The sequence below is a fragment of the Candoia aspera genome, chromosome 3, assembly GCF_035149785.1.
Source record: "Candoia aspera isolate rCanAsp1 chromosome 3, rCanAsp1.hap2, whole genome shotgun sequence".
NCBI lineage: Eukaryota > Metazoa > Chordata > Lepidosauria > Squamata > Boidae > Candoia > Candoia aspera.
This window is the reverse complement of record NC_086155.1, coordinates 47,871,598-47,896,193: the sequence shown is the minus strand read 5'-3', so window position 1 is coordinate 47,896,193 and position 24,596 is coordinate 47,871,598. Positions and strand designations below refer to the sequence as shown.

The 24,596-nt window shown below is 41.4% G+C and overlaps 1 protein-coding gene across 2 annotated transcripts in view; it reads right to left on the bottom strand.

Moving 5' to 3' along the window:
• Positions 1-24,596, bottom strand: part of LOC134493210 (uncharacterized) — a 156,079-nt gene that overhangs the window by 35,269 nt on the left and 96,214 nt on the right. Inside the window, exon 1 of one of the 2 annotated variants that reach the window (XM_063297581.1) lies at positions 3,124-3,267. The exons of the other annotated variant lie outside the window; for it this stretch is intronic. The gene's annotated coding sequence lies outside the window, so the exon portion shown is untranslated. Of the gene's footprint in view, positions 1-3,123; positions 3,268-24,596 lie in introns of those variants that run through there. 2 annotated transcript variants of the gene reach the window in all.

Sequence of the window (24,596 nt, the reverse complement as noted above, 5' to 3'; positions counted from 1 at the left end):
CACACATTATTTCTGTTTGTACCAAGTTGTCCTACAAACATGACATTCAAAATACAAATACAGGAACGAAGGTGAATCACAGGGTTTAATGAAAAACAAAATACACGCAGTCCTCATTTAGTGATCACAACTGGGACAGGCAACTCAGTTGTTAAGCAAAATACACTAAGTAAAACCACAACTGTGCTTATGAGCTTACTTCAGCTTTTTTTTGTTTTACAGATCCATGAAGGTCGTAAATGCAGGGACTGGTGGCAAAGTTACTTTTTCATCACTGTCATAACTCTGAATAGTTGCTAAATGGGGCAGTTGTAAGCAAGGACTACCTGTACAGATTTACAACTTGTTCACTATTTAAGATTAAATCTCCAGTCCCTTCCTCCCTGGTCAGTTCCAACAAAAACTGTTCAAAGGCACAGTCATTTAGGATGCATAGAAATCGGGTTTCTTTTTTGTGGTCAGCCCCATTAAAATAACATTTCCTTTCCATCCTGATTTCACTGTGTCAAGATCACTATTATTTTAATCAGGTGGACAATAGATCATCCTAAATCTAATTTACATTTATGGCAGAATGAAGGAATTTGGTCTTCCAAAGTTTTCTAGTAAGTTAGATTTTATAACCTCTTTGATAAAAATAGCAAACCTCCTCCAGTGCACACTTGTCTTTCTTTTCTATAATGCTTGTATCCAGGAATAACTTTATCCTACAGGTTATCGCCATTCCATCAGTTTTCCATCATATATTCCTGTTCACAACTAAGTACTCTAATTACTTAGCATTGGCACAGATACACATGTACACAGTGCAGTTTTTCAAACATTGTTGGTGTGAGTTTTTTCACAGTCTTTGGTACATTGTCATGTACACTGAAAGCCAACTCTTTTTTGGACAGAATACTTAGTGAAGCACTCAACAACTGCTCAAGTTCAAGGTATCATGTAAAGAAACAGATACTTTCATACTCACATGGACAGCAGAGAATCTACTGTTTCATTTGGCTTCATTTTTATTTGCTATCTTTTATTTGCTTCATTTGCATTTGTTTTCTAGCCAAAACTGTCTCTGCGAATGTTCTACCAAATTCTAGCTTCACCCATGTATAAAACCAGGAGGTCTGAGTTTTTCTGTCAATTCCTGGTCAGGAAGCCTGACATCCATTAACCTACTTTCAGTATTAGTCTTCTCCCTTACAGTATTTTCCAAACATCTACACACTCCCAAACTGGATGCTGCCCAGCACTTGTCAGCTTTTCTCTGGGGATCACTTTAAAAACTTCCCTATCTCCTTCTGATGTTGTGCACCAGCAATCTGTTTCTCTTTTAGTTCAGGTGGAACCCATTTTATATATAGGTTTCCTCTTGCCCCCAAAGTTCCCCAGTTTCTAACAAATCTAAAGTCCTCTACCAGACATTACCATTTCATCCACATCTTGAGACCTCTATGCTCTGCCCATCTAGCCAGCCAAGTGTGGAAAAGGTAGCATTTCTGAAAATGCCAGCTAGGCAGTCCAGAGTTCAATTTACTACCTAGCAGCCTGAATCTGGGTTTCAAGGACTGGCTAATTTATGTTCCAAGTGTCTTTGATGCCAACATGGACCAGAATTGTTGTTCCTCCCTGGCACTATCCAACAACTTTCCTGATTAACAAACCAAAGTGCAACTATATCAATATTCCTGCCTATGGAGGAAGCTTTATGAAGGAAGGGCCAACACTAAAAAGGCTCCATGCCTTGAGTAAACTTGCAGAATTTGGCTCAGTGGTTAAGACACCAGGCTTGTTGACCGGAAGGTCACAAGTTCAGCTGTTTGAGACCCACGCCCCACGTGACAGAATGAGCTCCTGCACTTGCCCGAGCTCCTGCCAACCTAGCAACTCAAAAGCATGCAAATGCAAGTAGATAAACAGGTACCGCTTCCGCAGGAAGGTAACAGTGTTCTGTGACTGTCATGCTGGCCACATGACCGCGGAAAAGTCTTCTGACAACGGGGCTCTTCGGCCATGAAATGGAGATAAGCACCACCCCCTAGTGTCGGACTAAACGGGAACCTTTACCTTTAAGTAAAAACTACATGTTAAAGTAACATTTACAATGCTATATAACAGGAAGCATACATTCCAAACTTACTCAAGAATCCCATGAGCAAGTGTTATTGTTCTGCCTAGAGGGCATTTTTGCGCTAGAAGGCTAAATGAGTTATCTTGAGAAGAAGCGAAAGCCGCACAACCCGCCTTCAAAGGAGAAAACGGAGGCGGAGACAAGAACGCTAAAACTCAAAGAAAACTAACAGCTTGAATAAAAATAAAATAGACATACCAGCCTCAACAACCTTTTCCTTCAGATTAGGCCGCGGGGATGACTTTAAATAGTCTTTTCCACCGTGGTGCCCTCAGATGTCTTGGAGCTGCAACTAGGAATTACTGTCCTACCTTCCAACTTAACGGCTCTAAATAATGGAAGCTGTTTAAAAACTTAAAAGCGCATTACAGGAGACAGCCCCTTATTCCCAGGGTGATCACAATCTGCCTGCTATTACTCGCAATCCACGCGCAGACCGTTGCACTGCGTCGAGCTCACAGAGAGCAGAAGGCGCGACCCAGCACTCTTTCGGCTTTGCCATCCGCGACGAAAAAGAGGCGCAAGCAAATGTCGTTCTTCCCCCACGACCACGGCATCTATCAACACATTTTGAAGCAGGGCCCAAGCAATAAACAATACTTGTGTTGCGCAAACAGGCTGTAATTTCCTCTCTCTCACCACCAAACTAAAAACCCGTTTTAAAGAGTATCTTCGGAGCAGTCGGAAGAAGGAAAGGGGGAACCAAGAAATAATTACAGTAATAACGTTTTGTAATTAATTATAAAACATTCTAGAACACATGTTTAACCATAAATAAATGCAATCACACGGCTCTGGAGAAAGACTGCTCTCCCCCCATCTTCCCCGCCGGCCTGACCTGCTCAAAGTCAACAGACTAGCCTCGTTTCAGAATCCTACACTCATAGTTTTAAATAATACGCAATATGCCATAGCAGTTAGTTTTGTTTCAGGGCAGTCTTGCTTGCCCAAAAACCATCGCTTATCCAGGTACGTAAGAAAGCCTGTCCTGGAAAACCTACCAAGCCAATCCCTATTTCGGCTTTGCTTTAAAATGGGGTGCAGGTCCAACTCGCCCACTCCCCAGAAATACGGGGTCGGACTGGAGCTTTACTGGACCAAACTTGGAGGAAGCGCGTTGATAGCGTCCAAGTCTCCGCGCCCCGAGCTCGGAGGGAGAGCGAAGCCCAGCCACGCGTGAAACGAAGACAGTGGACCAAGAACCTTCTTAAGACGCGCTTCTTTTCGGCTTGCAGTTGCTGGCAAGAAGGCGGAGATGGCGGCACGAGAACTCCCGCATTTTCGAGAGCAAGGAGGGACCAAAACTTCACACGGACGTTTCCTTTGATTGTACGCAGATGGCGAGACCCGTGAATTAAGGGGCTGTGATGAAAAAGAGCCGGAGGGGCTAAGATTTGTTTCTTTCCCAGAACAAAAATCTAGGTAGAATGTGAGGTGTATAGTCTGCTATTGTTGTTGCCAAATGCATAAAGCTTGTTGGGTTTTCCGAAAAGGTCGGGGGGGGACAGGTTTGGGGACCTTTTTGCAATAAAATCGGGGGTGGGAGAGGGAGATTACCACAAGCTGTTTAGCATCTATCCTCAAATGCTTAAAAAAGCTTTGACTGCATTGTTTCGGGTATCTTTCAGGAACAAGTTGTTATTCTTCCTATTCCAAATAAGGCTGAGTGATGGATAGTAATTTGCATAAGCCTGCAAAAGCCTTGGGGGAAAGGTAAACTAGAAACGCCGGATGTCACGGCAAAAAGGCTCTATCAGCGGCTGGGAAAGGTCGGTCATTTTGCAGTAATAACACTTTACACACACGTTTTACCTTTAACCCATAATGTACATGATTTTGCAATCCCAACGACCCAACAAGAATACCAGGTAGCTTCCAGAAACTAAGGAAAGGCTAAAGCTCAGAATAGGCAGAGCCTGATAGAGATACAGTAAGTGTTCCTCAACCTTAGCATCTTTAGGTGTGGACTTCAACTCACAGACTTCCCTAGCCAGCTTCTGGGAGCTGAAGTCAACACATCTTAAAGTTGCTGAGATTTGAGAAACACTGCGCTAAGGGTTACTTTAGCTATGTTGGAAAGGAAAGATGTGGGTCTGTTGTGAGGAGAAAACGGCCAGTCTGTGATAGTGAGAAGGCAAAACTTCTGAACGCTTTTTTTAAATTTCATCTCTCAGAAACAAAATGGATCTCTGAGTAATTGTTACACAGCTGGGGCAATGCAGGAACTGCATTTTAGGATAGATAAGGAGAGGGTAAGAGATCGTTTTGCTAGTTTAAACATATCCAGGGCTATATGGATTGCATCCCAAGATACTGAAGGAAGTTGTGGAGAGGATTGCAGAACCATTCTTGGTCATCTGTAAGACCTGGTGGAGGACTGGCGAGTCCCAGAATGCCTTACACATAGTGTACCTGGACTCAGCAAAACCTCTGACAGAGTGCCTCATAATGTTCTCTTTAATAAAATGGTAAAATAGAAGTTAGGTGATACTATTGTTAGATGGAGTCAGTTAGCTGAATGACTTTGAGGGTCGGAGCAGCTTCCAGGGTATTTTTCATTATAACTGTGAATGTTCTGATGAATGTCCACATTGTTGTAATCATTAGTGATTGATTATATGGTAGGATGTAGTGTAATTAACTAAGATAAGAGAATGTTCTGTGCCTTTGTTGCTACATACGTGATTATCCAGCCTTAGCAAGGTCAGCTTAGGAGCAGGTCACTAGGGAGGTAATAGGTCTCTTACAAACTTAATAACCCCAGTCCATTGATCTACTGACACTGATTAAGTATGTAAATGACAGTGATATAGCATGCTTTGTGTAGAAATAGTGTAAAAGAGGAAGCTCTACTTACGTTCAGGGCTCTCCCCTTTAGCACAGAGTCTCCATGTTATTCAGAGCTCTGAAATAAAATGGAAGAACCTGACCTCTGTCTTGGTGTTTTATTGGGCTGCACCAAGAACCTAATTAAAGGGTGTGAAAATTGACACTCATGAACTTCAACCAAAGAGTGTGCCTTAAGGGGACCACTTCAGCTATTCATTGGTGTCTTAGTTCCAGGAAATGACAAATGCTGCCAGCTCTGTAACAAATACATATTCTCAAGGTACCTTCAGCTTCTCCTCTGGGGTGAAGAAATTCTTGAAACCAGAATCTTGCATTCTTCTGTTTATATAGAAGAACATACACCTTAATAAAACACGTTGACTGTATTCATACATCACAATGAGTCAAGTTTGTTTACCCAGAATTTGCTGATTAAGCCACAGTGGCTGATTTAATTCAACTGAGCCATAAAATACAGGTTGCAAATCACAGTGGAAGCCTGGTAGCAGACTCTGATTTTTTGCTGCCATACAAAACATATGTGAGTGGGGGGCAAGGTGAAGAAAAACCCCTGTATGTGCCTCAAACTCATGAAAAGGGAAATATGCCACCGGACCCTGAACTGAAGGGGGAATGGAGGACATGGGTGTTAGATAAAGTTATTTAGGTTAGAAATGTGTAGTTAATTGTGTATAAACTGCCGGCTGGCGCCAGCAAAGATATAGTTGAGTAGGATGAGACCCTGAAACAAGTAGGTGATAAGAGTTGCAGGAACATCCTGCTAACATATGAATATGGCAATTAGGTCATAAAATGTTTTGGAATAGATAGAAAGATTGTGAGCTGAGCCCTCGTATGAGGGGGAAGCTAGGGTATAAAGGTTTTGTGTTAACTTTGTTCTTGGTCCCTTCTTGCACGGAGGGACCCGCCTTTGCAAACGCGTTACAAATAAACTCTTTTCTCTGTATCATCGAACCTTGTGAATTGGAATTCTTTTGGGAGGTTTTCCCGCTGACAATTTGGCGAGCCAGCCAGGAGTCCTGGGAGTAACGTCGGTCTGGAAGGATCAGGGTGGGGTAAGTGGCCACCGCTTCCCGTTGTTGAAGTGACTTCGCCCAATCCTCCTGGAGCGACTCCCAGGGCCCCGATTAAACGAGACGGTTCAGAGAAAGGAGAGGAGAAAAGTCCAACTGCTGGATGAGCAGTTGGTGGAGCAAGTCCAACCGGTTGGTGGAAGTCCAGCTGATTCAGAGATCAGTTGGTGGGACCAGTCGTGGGCTCTGACGAGAGCTGGAATAGGTGAGTTGTAAGGCTTGTGGGAGGACGTGTCTGACCAAGGGACTTTTTCAGTGTGGGTGGTTAAACAGTCGCAGTTCCTGCAGGTAGCCGTGAGAGTCCGGTGTCTCAGGTCGGCTGTAGTGCTCCATTGGGGACGGGTGTAGAAGGAGTCAGACTTTAAAAAATTAGCCAGCGTCTGCTGGGAGTCTGATAAGATCTTGTCGTAAAAGAGAGGACTTAAAATTCGTATCCAGTGCGGGCTGGAGTCCTCGGGGCAAGGTCAGTGAGAAAACGGTCAGTCATGGGGAAGGCACAGAGCAAACTACCTAGGAGACTGGAGGCCGGGGTTGGAGCCCCGAGCAGAGGGCCAGATCCGGATGTGCCCTTAGGACAGGTTATAAACCAGTGGAGCATGCCATGGCTAAAGAAGTATACAAAAGGATTAGAGAAGGTAGGGATGATTAGGTTGTGCACAAAACAGTGGCCAAAATACCCCTTGGTCGATCCTGAACGCCCCTACTTTTGGGATCCGAATGGGATGTCCGATGGGTATTGGATCACTCAGTTGAAGACTTATGTGGAAGGAAATGGTCTCACGGACCAGGTCCCTTATGTAGAAGTCTGGTAACATGTGTCTTGGGACGGGCCAGACCCGCCCACAGGCATTTTTGTAAGTAAAGAGGACAGCAGCGATGAGGAATGCCTTTTTAAACTTGTCTCGATGCCATAGGTTGAGGTCAGACTTTAAAACTAGCCAGTGCTTGCTGGGAGGCCGGCCCGGTTTTGCCCCCGACAGTCAGAGGCTTGAAATTGCTGGAAAGCAAATCCAGCGTGGGCTGGAGTACTCTACCTTGGGTGTAAAACAATCAGAAGGTCGAGAGGGGGCTAGTGCTGATCAAGGATCAGGGTGAGAGAAGGCAGTAACCAAGATGGGCTGAGGGGAGTATAGAGGATTTCTTAAAGGAAACGCAGAAAATCTATGTGCAAGGAGAAACAGAGAAAAACATAAGCAGAAGGGCAGGATCATGGTAGCAACAATAAGGGAGGTTATGGAACAAAGGGAACACAGCAGGACGCCGCCACTCAGAGATGAGAAAAGTATAGGTGTGAAAATGGTGGGGAAGAAGAGAACCAGTAGAAATCAATCCTGGGAGTCCTTCAGGACTGTCAGAATTTGTATGAGTATGTGAAAATGTTTTTTGTTTGTAGGTATTTGTCTGTGTATTGGTATGTATATTTGTTGAGGGAAATGGTGCAGAGTGTGTGTGTGTGGCATGGGCATCTGTCCTGAGCTGAGGAGAGAAAGTCTGAAGAGGGAAGGAAGGGAGAGAAAAGCTATGTGAGCGTGTCCTTTAAGGAGTTAAACGTGAGTCTGTCCCTTTAAGGAACTGAACTCCTCCACAGTAAAAGGGGAAATGCTTCAGATTTTTGGAAATTCATAGCCCTGGCCAGCCTGCGGGTCTCCCAAATTTTTGGCTATGCAATCCCTTCTGTTATTTGCTGTGAATGGAGGGACATAGGATTTGATTGTGCCATGTGTTCAGTGCTGTGAGTAGGTGACCAATTTAATTTGAGTGGAAGGGAATTGGGTAAAAGTGAATTAAATAAAGTGAAGGAGAAATAAGAATGAACTTGTGATGTTGAGATGACTTGAGAGAAAGAATGCCTATGGGGTGGTACACAATTTTGGAAAAATATGGTTAGAGAGGGGACTTAAGGGAAAGAAGTTTTTCCCTGTAATAACACCACAATTAAGCACCGGAGAAAGATGGTTTGTGGATGGGTCAAGCAAAGTAGAAGAGGGAAAGAGGAAGTCGGGGTTTTGAAATTGTGGAAGGGAATGGGGAAGTGATGGAGAAGGGAGCTTTGCCTCCGAGCTGGTTGGTGCAGCGATGTGAACTCTATGCCCTGGCCAAAGCTTTTGAATTGGCTGAGGGAGTAGAAATCACCATCTGGACTGATTCGAAGTATGCGTGGGGAGTAGTTCATACTTTCGGGAAAATCTGGCAAGAAAGGAGTTTTATGAAAGCTGATGGGAAACGGGTGGAGCATGTTTAGCAGGTGGAACAAACTTTGGAGATGCTGATGCGGCCCCATAAAATTGCCGTAGTTTATATACCAGCTCATCAGAGAGGCCATAGCCCGGAGGTGGTGGGAAATCGGTGGGCGGATAAAGGGGCAAAGGAGGCCGCTGGCCAATTGGAATTACAAATGGTGGCAGTGCCAATTTTGGACCCTCCAGAGAGCCTGGTCTGGAAACCCACTGAGCAAGAAAGAAAAAGTTAAGAGAGGAGGGTTGCAGAGAAACAGAGAAAGGGTGGCAAACGGAAGGAGGGGCAGAAGGAGTATCTCCCAAAGTCATGAGGGGAATTCTGGAAAAGTGCATGAAGGAGGGCATTGGGGAACCAATGCTCTGGTTGAAGCAGTAAAAGGAAGTTTTGGTGCTTAACTATGTGGACCATAGCCCATAGTGTGTGTTGGAAATGCTTAATTTGCTTAAAAGTCAACAAAAAGGCAGCTAGAAAGAAAGAGGCAGGGGGGCGACCGTTAGCCTCCTGGCCGTTTCAAAGGACACAGGTAGACTATACTGAGCTGCCAGAAAAAGGGGGGTGCTGGCAGAGCCCATAAATGAACAGGGTGTTTGCAGGGCAACCCCAGGAAGAGGGAGAAAAAGAAAGAGAGAAAGAAAAAGAAAGATGAAATGAAATGCCTTGTTTTCAGCTCAAGGTTTGCGGCCCCAAAGAGGGGGAGGCAGGGGGAGTTCTCGGAAGATTGGATCGAGGAGGTATTCCATAGAATGGAGGGCTCGAGAAACAGACAGGCGCGGAAAGGCCCTGGAGAGACGCAGGCTCTCTGGGGAGGGGAGTTGAGTTGAATCACAATAGGGCAGTTGAGTGTGGATTGTCTCCAATAGGCCTGGGAGCGGCTAGATTCATCTTGATGGGAGCTATCACCCTTTTAATAAAGCATTCCTTTCTCTTGGCTGAGAGGTAGGGAGGAAGAGCTTCTGTGTTCCTGCAGTGTTGTGATGGATTGCATGTGGCAACAGCCTGTTGAGGCATTGGTGTGCGGGTTTTTTTTAGAGCATTTGTTTGTCTGAATGTGTGCGTACATGTAAGGTCGAGAAACTGTTTTGAGTTGTGAAAAGAGAGTTGAGAGATTGTGTGAGTCTATTCCTTAGGAGGCTGCAGGTTCTGGCCACGCCTGCATCCACCATTTATTCTGGTTTTGTGTGTGTGTGTTGTGATTTATGTAATTTGAATGCATATGATGGGAAAGTTGAAAGGTTTTTGTCAATCCTTTCCCATTTGTTTTTTTGTTCTTTAATTGTTCGAGGAGTATGTGTGTTTCATTATTTGCCCAGTCTCACCCAAACTCCCCCCCCTTACTGTCTGCCTCTTGCCTGCTTGTTACAGGCTTGAGGATCCAAATGAGGGGACAGAAGGGTGACAGAGGGGAGGGGCAATGCTTGTACAGAAGATCCTTTACTCCCCCATCTTTTTAGGATTCTTCCTTTTACAATACCTTTACACACGCCGGGGGCAATCTTTTAAGTTTCAGAGATGTCTCTTTCCTTCTCATTTCCAAGAAGGAAATGATTACTCCTCTTGAGAAAAGGGGGGGAATGTGGGCAGTTCCAGAGAAGTACTCTGCTCTGCCCCTAACATTCCAGTTTTAGAAAAGTGTGTGTGTTTTTATAAATTTTATATGGATTAAATTTTAATCCCTCCTCAACATGGCACATGATGATAAAAGCAGGAGAGGGAGAGAGAAAAATTTTTTTGGACAATGTATGGTTTTAGTAGAACCTCCATGGACTGGTATGATCTATCTGAATTTTGTTTTCTGTTTTTGTTTTAACAATTTTGGTTATGGAAACAGTCCAAAAACACTAGATAAACTCTTATGTCAATGCTTTCTTTTCCTAGTTTTATAAGTTTTGGTTTTAGGGAAGTTATTGGGGAATTAAATATTGGCAATTGAAGTATAATATTGTTTTTATTGAAAAAAATTGACTTTAAGTCATTATATATATATATTAAAATTAGAGGTTTGGCTGTAAAAGTCTTGACCCAATATTGGGGTTTTTGGAAAAAGTCTTGTTGTTTAAGCATTGGGTCAGGTGGCGAAGAGATGGCCAGTCTACTTACTTAGGGTGGTATTTTGCTAGGGCAGGAAGTTAGTTTTATCCAAAGTAGTGCTTAGATATATCCAAAACTACACCTACCAACCTAGTCACATGGGACAAATGATTCAGAGATTTGTGTGTTTAGAATATCTATTTGTCCTGGAATCTTTTTGAAAGCCAAACAGGTGTGTGTGAGAGATGTGTGGTAGGCCAAAAAGGACAACCCAAAGACCAACCAGGTTCAACTCCAGGGGAACCTCCAAAAGGGGGGTGGCCCAGGGGTGAACTGTTTCTTAGAATGGGTGAAAGACTTTCTTTATAGGTTGAAAGGACACTTGGAGAGGCTAGGACCAAAGGCAGGATTAACATGGACAAGCCTTTTCAATAACAATACTAAGTCTCTGGATTGCTCCTAAGGAAAGACCAGGAGTCAGTGCATTTGAGATGGGTGACTCTATCTTGGAATTCTTAGTGGAGAAGTAGGAGACATGCATGCCATGGGGAAGAAATGTGTCTACAAGTATTTGAAACAGTTATCTGCGCAAGTCTTTTTCCTTGTCTCCCTATCTACAGGAACACAGAGCCCTACTGTTGGAACAAGCAGGCATCCTTTTAAGTCTGGAAATCGAGTTAAACCAGACGGAGGGCAGTCGGCAACTGAGTTGGGAGAAACCCTAAAGGAGACACTGGTGTTGCCAAATACTGCTGGACACTGGACTGTGCAGCCCCAGAAAGACCAAGAAATAGGGCGCACCATGCGCCTGAACTTTTTTGTCTAATACCTTGTAGTTGTGATGACCATAATAGTCCCTGGACCTGGAAAAGAGTGTCACAGGGTTCAAGGGAAGCTTTGAAGATGTACTCAATTTAGAACAATAGGGAATTTATATTTCCATATGAAAAGGGATTAGGGTACAGTTCTGAAATCCAGCCTACCTGTAGTATGGAACTACAGTTAATCCACTGGTTTGGATTTGTTAGTCTTATGGGCTGGTGCCTATAACTCACACCATCCAAGAGATGGAAGCTTCAGTTAAACAGCATCATCAACAATGGGGAAATGAGAACCTGGGAAAAGATGATGATTGGAGCTGGTTATGGGACTGGCTGCCAGGATTCGGGTGGATAAAACAGTTATTAGTTATAGGGATTATTATTATAACCATGTTACTTGCTATGTGTTTTTGTATACAATGTGTTTCAATGTGTTTAACCCAGATATGGGGGTGGTGTGATCTCAGAAAGGAGGAATAAATAATGTTGCTTGAGTTTGAGGCAATGAGGAAGAGAAAAAGGGGGGAATTGTGAGGGGGGGGCAAGGTGAAGAAAAACCCCTGTATGTGCCTCAAACTCATGAAAAGGGAAATATGCCACCGGACCCTGAACTGAAGGGGGAATGGAGGACATGGGTGTTAGATAAAGTTATTTAGGTTAGAAATGTGTAGTTAATTGTGTATAAACTGCCGGCTGGCGCCAGCAAAGATATAGTTGAGTAGGATGAGACCCTGAAACAAGTAGGTGATAAGAGTTGCAGGAACATCCTGCTAACATATGAATATGGCAATTAGGTCATAAAATGTTTTGGAATAGATAGAAAGATTGTGAGCTGAGCCCTCGTATGAGGGGGAAGCTAGGGTATAAAGGTTTTGTGTTAACTTTGTTCTTGGTCCCTTCTTGCACGGAGGGACCCGCCTTTGCAAACGCGTTACAAATAAACTCTTTTCTCTGTATCATTGAACCTTGTGAATTGGAATTCTTTTGGGAGGTTTTCCCGCTGACACATACAAACATACAAAACCTACATCCTCCTACAAAATCACAGTGGCTGGTTTCACAAGGTATTAAGCCAGAACTGAGCATTAAGACTTAACAGGATATGTGAATCCAATCACTGTTTTATTGTTCTGAAGGAGGGAGGCACCAAAAGGAGCAAGGAAGAGGTGCATATTTGACCTACAATGTAAAATGAGCAAGTCCCTCTTCTCCCTCTTCCTCAAAAACTTAGGTATTGCCCTTGGCCTCCAGCCTGCCTTCCTTAAGATTGCTCGTCTGGAGCTACTCTTGTCTCTTTCAAGTTCCATCCTGATTATCTTCTGAAAGCTTTTTAAAATTGTGGCTCAGTTTTTAGGCTTCACACTGTTACAATGCTTGGGGTTTTTACTTCCTTGGTTTTTTAGTAGGTATGCTATGTTTTATAACATTATCAGTTATATTCACTTGACTTTTACCTATTCCAGACATGATAATTTTGAAGGACTCAATATGTTTTTAATTCAACGAAATGTTGTCCCAGACCAAATCTGGGTTCAATCCCAGTGTGCTAAATGCCCAAAGAAACACACCAAAGTGGAGACTGAAGCAAAGCTTTATTCTGCCGAGAAACAGGACACAAGGAGATCTCTCTCAAAGCTTGTGTGACTTCCTTATTGTTCAGTAGATTTTTTCATAGTACATTTACCACAGACCTAATTTCTTGGGGGTCACAGCTTGACCTTTCCTTATATGCGGTGGTCTGACTTTCTCATACATACAGTAGATTAACAATCAGCAATATTTTACATATTTAAGATTACATACACAATCTTGACACCCAGGCTTATCTATGTTTACCATATACCTCCCTATTCCCGCAACTTCTCTGACCACAGCTTCTGTTTCCTGCTGTTTGCCTTGTCTCCTGATATGTCTGGGGTTACCTTTAGCAAGCTTAACTTTTGCCATGCTTTGTCGGCCTCTCTATTTTGAGGCTTGTATTTCTATGTTAGAAATAATTTTATAAGTGATTTATTGAGAGTATGAGTGTGGTATAGGTTAAGATAAAATGTGGGGGACCTGGATTGACTTCTGGTGGGATTGGTGTTTTGAACAGCATCTCTTTGCAAATTAGCTTTGCAAGTAGACCTGGCAGCAGGGCGTTTTAGGGCTCGGGCAGGATTCGCTGGAGCCCAGAAGAGTTCCTTGGATAAAGGAGAACCCCAGGAATTACCCCGTGTCCTCTGGATGGCTGGTCATAGCCAGATGATTGTAAATGGAGTTTATAGATCAAGCAGTGAGTGATCAGCTGGGAGGTGGGATTGTCATCCTTTCCCAAGCTGCTCTGCAGCTATTTAAACGGACTTTAAAACTGACCACTCAATTTCTTAATGCACCAATTTATTTGCCTTTTCTTTGTTTAAAAGAGGCTTTTTCCAACACAGAGATGAAATTTCTCTTTGCAACCTTTACATTATTTTTGAAACTTAACTGTTGAGCATTTGAACTTGGTTCAAAGCTGAGCTGTAGATCTATTTTATAGAAGCAAAGGACTATATATTTTTTTGGATTTAATTTGTGGTATTTTTATTGTTTCCTTTTGGGATTTAATGAACCTGTCCTGTTGGAATTGGAACTTCCATGGCTATTTTGAGAAAGTGAGTGTTGTTGCTTTTTTCTTAACGAGTTAATACATACTTCCTGTAAACACTTCTAGTGGCAAGACTTTCACTTTTGAACGATCTCAGTCTCTAGTATTTTTTCACTGACTTTAAGATTTGGTTGTATTGGCTAATTTTAGCCACAAGTGGGAACTAATCATGGCTTCTAGGAGACCACCTCATCATGGTTCTGATGATGGGGAGAGATGAGAAAAATAATTGATGAAATTTCTAATACCTTTAAACAATTTTTGATGCCTTTGAGAAGAAAATGGAAAATAGATATTTTGACTTTGAGAAAAAGATGGCAATTAAGTCTGGAGACTTTGAGAAAACAATGGAAAGTAAATATACTGACTTTTAGAAAAAGATTGAACATCAAATGGAAAAAACTGCTGGAGAGGTGAAACAAGTAACAGATCGAGTGGAGGTGTTAGAAACTAAGATGGATAACACTGAGCAAGAGATAGATAAAGGAATGAAATTTACTTTGAATTATAATTTGAAAGAATTTTTATAAAATGATGTACCACTGGTATTTAACTCGTGATAAGTTGTCCAAAATGTATAATGGGGTATCAAATGTTTGTTGGAAATGTTTACATAGTGAAGGAACTTTCTGTCATTTATGGTGGACTTGTGGAAAAGCTAAGAAATTCTGGAATCAAATATGTATTATTATTCAAAAGATTCTCAAAGTGGACTTACAATTGAAACCAGAGCTGTTTCTCTTGGGTTTGATGGACCAACAGCTTGAGAAGCAACATGGAACTCAGAAAAGAGTTTGACAAGCTCTAACACATGTATTTGTTAATTTAAGATTCCAGTCTGCAGCTGGCTGACCTTATCACACTTTGATAACCAATTATTAATGGCTCAGTGCCATATGAAGGGACAACTCAGAAAGAGTACTGTAAGCATCTGACCTCAGTCCTGTGCTATTCATCATTTTTGTAAATGTCTTGAAGGTATAGAAGGATAATTTATCAGATTTACAGATGTTAAAATGCTAGGAAATGTACCCAACACTATGGGGGGAAATGGGTGTGGGGAGTTGAAGCACATCTGCTGTCGTAAGTGTGGGTGGGCTGCCAAGCACCCAAAATCTGATCACATGACTCTGGGGGCACTGCAATGGCCATATCTTTGGGGACCGGTCATAAATCCATTTTTTTCACCACCGTCTTAACTTTGAACGGTCGCTGAACGAATGGTCATAAGTCAAGGACTACCTGTACTTACTATTGCCTTTGGATATGAGACATTAATAATCATTACAATGAACCTGGCATGCACTACAAACATGCCACAACCTGCAGTTTTTTCCTTTTATGTTATAGCCACAATCCCATGCATTTTATTCAAAATTAAATTCGGCATTCGATGTGACTGACTCCTAAGTAGGTATACATAAAGTTGCAGTCTTAGCAGGAATATCCAATAGATAAGCATTTCTCCACAACTCCAGTCAGTTTTGAAGATACCCCCTCTCCCAATTAAGTTTGATGTTGAAGACAATCATTTCTGTCTTCTAATTTAAAACTTTCCAAGATTCTATAATTTCAGTGCTAATTTTTTAGCTCAAATGACGCAAGACAAGCTAATAGAAATGCAAGATGTTAGTTGTAGGACACAAACCAACAAAATTCATCCAAAACTTCTTAAGCAAACCAAAAGACCAGTAATTAAAGAATCAAAATCAGGAGTCATCTACAACATACAACATAAGGATTGTAATAGCCACTACAGATAGGGGACTAACAGAACACATCCATGAACACCAATTGGTGGTCAGAAGATACACTGAAAACACCTTAGTCTTGGAACACCTGGACAGACTGAACCCCAGTTTCAACTGGGAAACTTAATATTTTAGATTAAGGCATATTCAATAAAGCTAGGGAATTCCTGGAAACTTGGCATTCAAACAGCCATCCATAGATACATAAATCCCATTTGAATACCATTTCAAGGACACAATCAAAAGCCTAGGAAAGAAAGAAACAGCCTAGAACACATCATCCCCTCCAGAAGCCAATACTCAGATAAGCAGGAAACAGCACCAGATAAATAATTGGAGAAGAAACAATACCCTATCAAGGAACCATGTAGGTGGAAGTCACACCCCCACCAAGAGTTGCAGAGCAAGCTACTATAGATAAACAGCCAGCAAACACCCCTCTCCCTTGCACTGATTATACCTAGAGTGGTAATGAAATGCTGCAGGAAAATAACTCGGCACAAGAACTCAACAAGCCATAAGCAGCAATAGACTTACTGTAGGATTTTCCAGGCTCTCAATTTCCATTCGGCACTTAAGTTTGTAGGGTGTGACAGATCACTAATTTTTATTACAATGAGAAACTGAGCTCCTCTGTTTTCTCCTGAAAAGTGCAGGTCCCTACTCTTAGAAAAACTAACTTTATATTGTTGGCCGCAAATCACAGTTTGTCCGTTTGCCCCATGCAATAAGACAATCACTACACAGAGCCAGAGAATCAAACTCATTTATTTAGAGGTCTATATAAAGGAGGGCTTTCTCCCCACAACAGGAGAGAGAAGCACTGAACACGAGACAAGCGGCTTCTTTTATACAAGTTTCAAGAGTCGTTAAAGCAGTTACCTCATGCCATGCGTTTGCTTAGCATGAACTCTTAACCCCTGACCATGGACAGTCTTATTTGATTAAGGCATACATCTTCCATCTGCTTAGCATGAACTCCTAAACCCTGTGATCTCCTGCGGGCTTCCTGCTCAGATGGCAAAGGGTATCCCGCTTATCTGGCAGACATCCTAATCTATTTTCCTAATTGACATCCTTATCTATTCTGCCCTCCAGCCTGGCAAGGTTCAGGTCAGGCACATATGCCCCCTTGCTTTCTACACATACACTGATAGGAGGATTCTGAGTCAGATGACTCATCCCCGTGTCCCTCTATATCCCTTACCCATATATCCAGTTTCTTGCCTCTCAATATTATTTGACTCTGTTTGGCTTGTTTCTGGCCATGGCTGGCAACAAGATCTGGGCAGTCTGATTAAATCTAGATTCAGAAGCAAAGCCTGCAGCTGAGGGATATTTTTTTTTTTTTGGTTACAGTCACAAACTCAGCTGCAGGCTTTGCTTCTGAATCTAGATTTAAATGAGTCAGCATGCTTCCTGTCAGTTTTGCAGTCCCATGAAGAAAAGGAAACACCTGGTAATCCATTGAACGTTTGTTAACACTGCTATCCCCTGCACGCTTAAGAAAGAAAGAGAAAAAGAAATTGGTTCAAAAGCCCTAATATCCATTCACTAATTCTGAAAAATGACTCCCACGTAGTTACACAAATGGTAAGCTGGAAAACTCAGAAACAATGGGTGCAAGCAGTTCCAGACTGATTCTCGGTGAATTCTAATTTGGGGATTTGGAAATTCCAGTTTAAAAAGACAATAATGAAACAATGAAAAAGATGTCAGCATGCATGCTTAATCAACTAACATGTTCAGGAGGAGCAGAACAGGATGGATTATGGTTGCATGCGGGTTAAACCGCTGAGCTGTCGATCGGAAGGTCGGCGGTTCGAAACCGCGCGGCGGGGTGAGCTCCCGTTGCTCGTCCCAGCTTCTGCACACCAAGCAGTTCGAAAACATGCAAATGTGAGTAGATTAATTGGTACCGCTTCGGCGGGAAGGTAACGGCGTTCCGTGTCGTCATGCTGGCCACATGACCCGGAAGTGTCTATGACAACGCCGGCTCCAAGGCTTTGAAACGGAGATGAGCACCGCCCCCTAGAGTCGGACACGACTGGACTTTACGTCAAGGGAAACCTTTACCTTTTATCATTCCTCTGAAACTGAAGTGCCATAGAACATGCAATTTTGGATATTTGTGCTCCTGTTATGGAATTATCTTCCAGAGCAGATTATCTGTTCCAGACAAGAAATAAAAGGATGATAGGAAATACTGTGGGGTATTGATGATGGAGTCATCTAGAAGCCTCGTGAAATTACAGTAGTGAACTATGATTGCTGCTCTTTAAAAAGTTTGAACATACACAAAGAATATAGAGTGCTGCTGAAAATGCTTTAATTGTGGAATTGACTTCTCTCATTTTGGGGAATATAAAATTAGTGGCAGCATCTGGCCTACCTTGTCTGAGTAAAAAACTAAAAGGGTCAAGCTGGGTTACTATTTGGTAGGAGACCTCCAGGGAATCCCAGGGCTGCAAGGCTGATTGGGGCATAAAAACAAATCTGGAAGAAGTGAGCAGAAAACCACTTCCATATTGCTGCCAAGAATATTATGTGGATGTTACCAGGTAATCATCAGGAGTTAAGTTTGACTTAAAGGAAATTTAACTTGATGGATGGTACAGTCTTCCATTTGCAAACATTGCTTCTGTCTGTCTTACTACAGAAAATACACAGTGGATAAAAAGATTAGTAGTGGTAAAAGTTGTCTGTCTGGAAGCATCCAGAGACCCAGAACTTTTACTAAAACATGATAGCTTTATTGGAAACCATTCTGGGTCCCTGAGCCCCAATTTCTTGATAAGGTTTAAGCATGTTAATAAATATAACCAATACTGTTAGTGTCAGCCACAAAATGTGGTAATTCTTTAGCCCAGAGGTCAATCCAATAAGACTCTGGACACGAGAAAACTTTTCTCCATTTTATTTGGTACCAAGTGAAATGGGATTCCTCTTCCAAAAGAGGAACCCCAAACTTCTCAATGACAAGCCACTTATACTTTTTCAATAAGGAGTGGTTACAAGCAAAAAGCAATAATTGGGTAATTTTTGTCACAGTGTTACACAGGCATGCATTCATCTGTGTTGATTACCTAATATAACTAGACCTTTTATCTTGTAGGGATCTTTCCCACCTCTAGGCGTGGAATTATCTCATACAGGGTGTTTTCTACCATGCTAATAAACTGACTGGTTACTTTTGGACAAAATATCCCTTATCTGCGCATGCTTGCATTCTTTCCTCGTATCTCTCCTGGTTCTGTGTTGTTTCACTCTTGTTATTTCTCATCCGTACCATCTCCACTGTCAACATTCTTCTACAGGTTTCGCAATTGCAACACTCATTTCTCTGTTCACCGCCCTCATTAAGCCTAGCCTTATTTCAAATTCTTTTCAATTATTTTTGTATTCAGCCTAAGATGATGCAATCCTGAATAGCACTGAATTTGTGCCTTGCTATTCCCCCTCCCTCCTTGTCTCTGCATGGTACTGGAATGTAACATTAATTAACACTGCTAATAGATACCAAGCTTAAATAATAATGTAAAATATGTAGCCTTCTTGTACTTAGAATTGGACAATCATTATTATATGTTTTAGTGGAAAATAAGTTGTTAAAAGATTAACATTCCTGTGGGGCTGCCTTTAACATAAAGGCTGTAATGCTATACTTCAGGAAGTAAGGAGTGATAAGGTGCCTAGCTAATGTCAACAAGGCACCAATAGACTGAGGTTAAGAGGGCACTGTACTTGTACAGATTTATTGTTTGAATACCAAGTATTGAAAAATGCAGCATTTTCTCTGCCAGTCACGATGTTGGAACACTGATATTGTTTCCTGCAGTTGGAACACTGCCCAAGGGAGCCAATCTCAAGGTAAATTGGATTGCGAGGGTCCAATTCAAAGTACCAGCATGGCAAGGGCAAGGAGGTATGGAGCCAATGAGGGGCTTTAAAACAACAAGGACACTGAAGATTTGCAAGTGCTAAATTCTTCTACCTGCCTGGCAGAGACTTTATTATCTGTCTCCTGGAATGTGCCCTGTTCTCTCAACTGAGTATCTGGATATACATCTTTTTTTTCTCTGCTTATTCTATCTTTTTAGCCATTGGATACAAAACAAACTGGCCATCCTGCTCTTGCATCTGCATCTAGTATATCTTTGTTCTTCCTTGTTTGCAATTCTTGTACTGTTTTACTGCTAATAAGTTTTGTGTCAAATATATGCCTAATATGTAATTCTTGCAAAATTCTTTGAGTAATCCTAAAGAAAAGATAGGTTAGGTATTCTTTACTTGTGTCTCACTTTATAATGCTGCATCAAAGTACTTGTAAGGAAGGGGTTTTACTTACTACTGGCTATACATATTGTATATATGAACAAATGTATTCACAGCCCTCAGAGGGTTTATAAGCTAGACAAATCTGGACATGTGCTCTGGACCCTAGTAATACAAGTTTTGGGTGATAATTGAATGTAATAAGCTACTTTAGGTTGCACTGACAATTTCTACTGTACATTAAGAATTCACTGCTTGGATTTCTGGAGGATAGCTTGGGATGAGTCAGTAACAAGGGAAAATCTAAGTTCTGCCTTTATAGCAGCAAATTATGCCTTATACAAGCTTGTTGAGAAAAAGTATACAGAGTAACCTGCGGGTACCAAGGAAGTTGGTCCTTATCTATATTGGCAGATAAGTAGCAAATCTCTCCAGAGTTGACGATACAATAATTCATCGAATGTAAATAAAGTACTTATAAGGACTCCACAGAAACTTGTTTAGTAATGGAAAACGTATTTTTACTGAAAATACCTTACCTTCAGTATTTTTGAAGGTATTTTCAGGTGACAAGAACCAATCTATTTTGAAATGAGAAGCTTCAGTCATTTCCATCTAAGATAATTAGATCACACCAATAAAGCCATTAGTAGTACTTTTAAAATTAAAGGAAAACCCTTTCAATATTGTATTGTAGAGAATTTGTATACAAATACAAATGCTCTTGAAAGCCTTTCAAGAGGATGGAAAGGGCATAGTGTGTTGGGAGAGCCTAACTGTTGTACTGATAATTGGTTTTTATTTTTTTATTTTTTTTTACCCTGGCTGCCAATTTGTATGTATTGTGATGGTGTGTTTTTTAATTCTTTTTAGCTGCCCACAGATGGGCAGCCATATACATCCAAATAAATAAACAAACAAACAACCTTCATCTGGTCTTTTTGGGGGTGTTGGTATCACATTCAGAGTCAGTGTTGACTCCTGGCAACCGCCTGGACTAGTCCCTGCAGTTTTCTTAGCAACATTTTCAGGAGCTTACCATTGCCTTCATCCCAGGGCTAAGAGGGAGGGGCTCTGTGCCTAAGGCAGGTCTAGAACTCACAATCTCCCAGGTTCTAGCCTGGTGCCTTAACCACTAAATCAAACTGGCTCTCTCATTTGATCTATACATACATTGAATATGGATGTTTAATTATTTATATTTCTGTTTAAGATTACTACCTTTGGTTTGTTTTATATTTGAAGTTTTGATTATCTTTAAAAAAGAAAAACAAATGATACATGTTTTTAAATTAATTTTTATTGCTTTTTAAAATAATAACAAAAAAGCAAAAAAGAAACAATACACAAAGATACATTATCAAAAAAAGAAATACATAACAAGTGCTTAAAAATGTGAGAAAAATATAACAGAAAAAGTGAAAATATGAAATATAATACATCCTTACAATAGTAAACAGAATTCTATATATATTTATCTAATGCAAATATGATGCAAATACATATCTATATTTCTAATACAATTATATAACCCAACATGCTTTCCCCTAAACTACTGTATTTTGTATAAATGTCCCATATTTCATTATACTTATCCATACAAAGTCTACATCTATAGGCAATCCTCTCATAGGTGGCAAGTGTAACCAGGTCTTCAATCTATTGAGTAAATGGGGCCATATATTTATTTTTCCAATGTTGCAATGTCAGTCTTGTAGCCATAATAAGGGCATGGAGAATCCATTTACATTGTCCAGTTGTCAAATTTTAGCTTTTGTCACAGAGTCACATTTATATGACCCACTACTTTCTCCCAAAACTTAGTAAGTATAGGACATTGTAAGAACATACGTTTTAAAGAGGCGTTGTCTTTATTACATCTCCAACACAATGCTGTCTTAGTCCTTTTCTATACAAACATAATAGAATCCAATACATTTTAAATAGTTTTGTTGTATAAGTTGTAATTTAAGGTACATTGACACTCTTGTTATAGAAGTTAAGACACCATTGTCTAGGCCAGGGTTCCTCAACCAGGGTTCTCTGGAACCCTAGCGTACCGCAAAAGGTCACTAGGGGTTCCCTGGGAGATCACAATTTATTTTTAAAAATGTTTCAAATTCAGGGAACTTTGCATTAAAGAGGTAAGTTTCATTCTTTATTTTTAGTTTAAGAACATTGTTGATGCATATATATAGGCCTACACATGAAACAAATATAATAATTTTGTAACTTCTGGCCTATATTTGAGCCTGAATGTGCAGGGGTTCCCCAAGGCCTGGAAAATATTTCAAGGGTTCCTCCAGGGTCAAAACATTGAGAAAGGCTGACCTGCTAGGCAATATAGGAACCTCTAATGCTTTATTCCACTCATCTCCTAACTTTTGCATGTCAGGTTTATTTATTATTTATTTATTAAATTTATCACCACCCATCTCCCCAGAAAAGGGACTCTGGGTGGTTTACAATCAGATTGATTTATTGATAATGTAAGATATGAAAAAATACAATTTGTAAAGAAATAAGGAAGATCTCTATATATATAGCCATATAAGGCAATATCATATAGATCGTGGTTGGGGGAGATTTTAAGGTGTAAATACTAATATTAGCTAATAGCAAAGGAGCAAAGGTGAAGCAATATGTATAAATAAGTTCAAGCTAGTGAGCCACACAATGTTAAATACTTAAACCAACACGAAGGAACTAACACAGGTAAAGATTTAAATGTGTAAAAGCCTTGGGATAATGAGGTGGAAACTGGCAGGCTTACAAATAAGGTAACAACTTAGAACGCTTTCAAAAGGAACAAAGGGAAGAAATGGGCCTAATTAAAAGCTTAGCCTTCAGATGTCTTGTAGCCTAACACTGACTAACAGAGGAGACATATGCCAGATGTGTGATAAGAACAACTTCAAACGGAGGCTTCTCCAGGATGTGCTAGGCAAGGAGATAGAGTAAATGTCACCATATGAGAGATTGGCCTATAAAGATTTCAATGAGTGAAAACCTTGGAATGTTTAAAATGTTTCAGAATGAGGCTTTTACAAGCGTAAGCAAAATAAGATAGAGGGGTCCAGGGGATGAGGCGGTCGGAAGATTGTGTGTCTGGAAGTACCCAGCCAATGGGGAAACAGGTCAGAAAGGGGGGGAACAGGGAAAGGTTTAAGAAAGTGTGTATTTGTAATTTTGGGTGTGGCATCGCTCCTTTCAATCAGACTCTGCGTAGCCTGGTCGAGGTGCCCACCGCGCTTTGCAAACGGCTCAAATAAAGTAGGTGCCTTTTCAGAGATCTCTGGTCCGGGGTTTCATTATTTTTATATCTAACAATAACAAATATCTACAAAACTAATAGGTTTTTTAGTTTTAAAGGATTTAACAAGTTCTAACATCTCAGGTTCTTGCAAGATGATGCTGTCAAGGTAATGCATGCTATATGCCAGCAAATTTGGAAAACACAAGAATGGCCATCAGACTGGAAAAAATCAACTTATATCCCCATACCCAAAAAGGGAAACACTAAAGAATGTTCAGACTATCGAACAGTGGCACTCATTTCACATGCTAGTAGGGTAATGCTCAAGATCCTGCAAGGTAGACTTCAGCAATTCATGGAGCGAGAATTGCCAGATGTACAAGCTGGGTTTAGAAAAGGCAGAGGAACTAGAGACCAAATTGCCAATATCCGCTGGATAATGGAAAAAGCCAGGGAGTTTCAGAAAAACATCTATTTCTGTTTTATTGACTATTCTAAAGCCTTTGACTGTGTGGACCATAACAAATTGTGGCAAGTTCTTAGCGGTATGGGGATACCTAGTCATCTTGTATGCCTCCTGAAGAATCTGTATAACGACCAAGTAGCAACAGTAAGAACAGACCATGGAACAACGGACTGGTTTAAGATTGGGAAAGGAGTACGGCAGGGCTGTATACTCTCACCCTACCTATTCAACTTGTATGCAGAACACATCATGCAACATGCTGGGCTTGAGGAATCCAAGGCTGGAGTTAAAATCGCTGGAAGAAACATTAACAATCTCAGATATGCAGATGATACCACTTTGATGGCTGAAAGCGAAGAGGAACTGAGGAGCCTTATGATGAAGGTGAAAGAAGAAAGTGCCAAAGCTGGCTTGCAGCTAAACCTCAAAAAAACCAAGATTATGGCAACCAGCTTGATTGATAACTGGCAAATAGAGGGAGAAAATGTAGAAGCAGTGAAAGACTTTGTATTCCTAGGTGCGAAGATTACTGCAGATGCTGACTGCAGTCAGGAAATCAGAAGACACTTAATCCTTGGGAGAAGAGCAATGACAAATCGCGATAAAATAGTTAAGAGCAGAGACATCACACTGACAACAAAGGTCTGCATAGTTAAAGCAATGGTGTTCCCTGTAGTAACATATGGCTGAGAGAGCTGGACCATAAGGAAGGCTGAGAGAAGGAAGATCGATGCTTTTGAACTGTGGTGTTGGAGGAAAATTCTGAGAGTGCCTTGGACTGCAAGAAGATCAAACCAGTCCATCCTCCAGGAAATAAAGCCAGACTGCTCACTTGAGGGAATGATATTAAAGGCCAAACTGAAATACTTTGGCCACATAATGAGAAGACAGGACACCCTGGAGAAGATGCTGATGCTAGGGAGAGTGGAGGGCAAAAGGCAGAGGGGCCGACCAAGGGCAAGGTGGATGGATGATATTCTAGAGGTGACAGACTCGTCCCTGGGGGAGCTGGGGGTGTTGACGACCGACAGGAAGCTCTGGCGTGGGCTGGTCCATGGAGTCACGAAGAGTCGGAAGCGACTAAACG